This window comes from Nomascus leucogenys, chromosome 3, assembly GCF_006542625.1.
Source record: "Nomascus leucogenys isolate Asia chromosome 3, Asia_NLE_v1, whole genome shotgun sequence".
NCBI classification, from domain to species: domain Eukaryota; kingdom Metazoa; phylum Chordata; class Mammalia; order Primates; family Hylobatidae; genus Nomascus; species Nomascus leucogenys.
This window is the reverse complement of record NC_044383.1, coordinates 74,598,463-74,602,183: the sequence shown is the minus strand read 5'-3', so window position 1 is coordinate 74,602,183 and position 3,721 is coordinate 74,598,463.

Below are 3,721 nucleotides of genomic sequence, written 5' to 3'. Positions count from 1 at the left end.
GTGAGCATCACACTGAAAATACCAAAGAAAACGTGAGGACCAAACTTGGACCGAACCCCCAAAACTCTAAAAGAGAGTGATGTCGCTTTCCAAACCAGGAAATCATGACTCATCATCCCCAACAGACCACCCATTTGGGGAGTGGGAGAGAAGCACGACAAACCATGACAAGTTAAAAAAAATAAAATAAAACCAAAAACATCTTGAAGTAGAGCTCCTTTTGGATCCACAGCTATCTCACCAAAGCAGACATGTTTCCTTGATGCTCTATGGCCAGTGGAACTCTTAACACTTTGGCAGGCATAAATTGAGATCTTTCTTTGAAGTTGAAATATGCAGCCTTAACTGTGCTCTCATCCTCTACATTTCACTGAGTGAATAACCTAAATTACACAGAACGGCAGTAAATTGGCTCATCATAGCCCTGTTCTAATTTTAAAAGGATAAGGATCTGAAAAACCAGGCAGCCTAGCACTGAAGGGACTACTGAAGCCTGTTCAGGGGCTGCCGGGGCCTTTCCTCAGAAGGCCATGGATTCAAATTCAACCTGGGTTTGTGAAGACCAAGAGCCATTCAGCACTTCATGTTAAATTTATGTGTGCTCTCAACATAATGTTCCTAATAGGGAGGCTGACAGCTTGCATTTGTCATTCTTGCTGACTGTCTCAGGAGTACAGTGGATGGCCAACCACATGTGGAAACTAAATCATTTCCTCCCACATAAAGGTGATCCTTGCAAAATGTGAACTCCAAGGTACTGAAGAGAATCTTTCCCTCGCACCGTCTGCTGTCTGATCTCTGCCCCTCTTCCAGTTGCCCCAATCCAAGGGAAAAGTACAGCAGACACCTTGACGAAAATTTAAAGATACACATGAATGCCCATGAGAACGGTATTTGCCAAGCAACATAACTCTCTTGGTTTTGACACAGCATTCACTTGTGGTGATAAAACGCCAGGTCATAAGTCAAATTTTGACTCCATTACTGATTATTATCCTTGAGCTCTAAATGGAAAGTCAGTACAATTCAGCTGTCAGGCTCCAGTTTTCCCCCAACCCTGAACAACAATAGAATAACAAACTAAACAGTTATCTCAGCTGGAGTCACTACTACATGAGATTCTGAGTGATTGGCTCTGGCCACAAGTCACACTGGCCCATCAACGATCTTAGGTTTCTGCTTGGAATTTCATAGAATTCAGTGAAGAAACCCAACATCAATCAGAAGATATTTGGGATGACTTAGAGACACAATAATCAGATTGTTCCTCTTTAGGAAAAAGCAAAAGCTGGTGTGGCTGAGTTGAGATACAAGATTTCCATGGAATACCTTTCACAGGTTGATGCTGACCACCACGAAGGTATAGATCAACATGTGGGAGAGTGCTCCTTATAGAAGGGGCACCACCAGGGTGTGTCAGAGTTGTTTAGCTGAGTGATATTGAACAGCTCTGCCACTCCAACAGCTCATGCCCTCCAGCTACAGCGGAGGGTGGCAGCACCCAGGTGAAATCCTGTGGCCTGAAAGCATTCTAGGAGTCCAGCTCCCCCAGGTTTCTTGTGACTAAAGATGTCCTTATCACAGTCAGAGGAAGCGCTGCCTTCATCCTTTCTTTTAATTACTAGCAATCATTTGAACCTGAGCTGCCAGGTGGAGGAGAGACTTTGAAGTTATTGTCATCTGGCCTCTTGGGAAATCAGAGTCTGGGAGGTCATAAGGAGAGAAAATTTTTGCAAATATTTCCTACTGCCAGGGGTGTGAGGTGAAGGGAAAATCTAACAACCACGACCCCTAAAAGAAAAAAGCAACGGATGTTGAAGCCTCCTCCCCCTCCCTTTGAATCTTGCGCTGGAGCTGTCTCTGCCATGGAGGTAGGCTAAAAATGCCTGTGAGTAGAGCCTGCCCCAAGCAGCAGGGTTAAGGCTCAGCACTAATCCCACATCTACTATCTATCTCCCAGTCATTCTTCCATCTATCGATGGGTCCATCAGACCTCTATTGATAACCTTTTCTAACCATGTACCTAGTAGGACTTAATCATTTCTGTGGTGGACTCTCTCAATGGAGTCAAATGGTCATTTGCTTGACGGAAATACTTCTAGTCTAAAGCAGTCTAGGGGGATTTTCAAAAACCGCACTAGTGCTCTGCGGGAAGCCTTTGTACAATTTGGCCTGACGTTTCCAAAACGGATTTACAGCCTTCCCTCCTCCAGGACCTTAAACTCAACAATCTTCCTTCTTTCCCTGAGAGGCTCGCTTTCACGGATTCTCACCACGTAGTTCAAATATAGGATCCAGATATATTACGGTTGCTGTTGGGGTCTGATCAGGGGCGGGAAGACCCTGCAGGTCGGTAGAACGGAGCGGTGCAGGATGATGTCTGGGAACACCGGCAAGGTGTATCATAAAATGAACGCCAAGGCGGCCACAAGAGGAGGGCCGGGAACCGAACTCAGCGCCCAGCGCGGGGCCCTTGTGGCCGACGTGACGTGGCTCCGTCAGGTGGAAACCGTGCGATCCTCTTCCGACCCAACTCACGAGAGATAAAGATGTCTAAATAACCACGACCGCCGCCGCACACCCTGCGGGGCCCCGGGGGCGGAGGGGAGGGGAGCGCCTCCTCGGCAGAAGCGGCGGCCCAGGCTTGTTTGGAGGTTCGCAATTCACCATGATAAATGTAAAGACCAATTAAGGTTTGATCCGTGCACACAGGAGGCAGACGGCGGCTGATAGTGGAAACAATTAACGAGCATGTCCCCTAATTCCTGCCGCGGCTGCTGAGCACACCGCGGCTCCCCAGGCGCCCGCCGCGGCCGCCCCCGAGTCCCAGAGCCCCCAGTCCGGCCCTGGAGTGGGGCGTCCTCCTCCAGCGAAAAGGTGCGAGGAGCGGGGCCCCGGGTGGCCGGGGAGGGGGCGCGCCGGGCCGGGAGGCGCAGAGCCAGCCGCCTACGGAGCCCAACTGTTTGCATCGGGGACCGGCGGGCGGGGCGCGCCCCAGTGGTCTCGCCGGGAAGGGGCGGCGGGCGCTGGGGAAGGCGCCTAGCGCGAAGCTGGGCGGCGCCCCGAGGGCGGAGGACAGGTGGCCGCGCGGCCGCAGTCAGGTAGCGAACGGCTCGGGGGCTGCGCAGCGCGGTCCCAAAGCTCAGCCCGGCCCCGGGCCGGGCTCGCTACCGCCTGCCACGGGAGCGGCCTTGGGGGGAGGGAGGGGGCGCGAGACCGCACCCCCGGGCCCGGCGCTCCTCGGCCTCTGGGCTCCCGCTCCCCTTCCCCTTCCGGCTTAGCCCGCTGCCCCAGACGTGACCCCCGCGCAAGGTGTTGGCGATGCGCGCTGCCCGGGAGCGTGTGATTAACGGCCCCGAGGTCGTGGGCGGCGCAGGCACGAGCCCCTTCTTGGCCTGGCCAGGGTGTGAGCGTATCCGGGACCACAGCGAGGTCATGGCAGCGGGGGCCTCCGGGAGCGCGGCGGCGGAGGAGGAGGAGGAAGAGGACAAGTAGGTGACGCGAGCCGAAGAGGCTTGTCCCCTCTGGCCCCAGGGCTGGCGCCGCGGCGGGTCCCCCGCCCCAAGCAAAGTTTGGCGCTACAGGCGCTGCGCGCAGGTCCCTCCCCGCGCAGTTCCCTCGGCTGGGTCTGTGCCGCCGCCGCTGCCAGGGCAGGACAAAGGCTCATTAACACGTGATGGGACCGCGCTTCATAAATGGGACTGGAGCGAGAGGGAGCCAC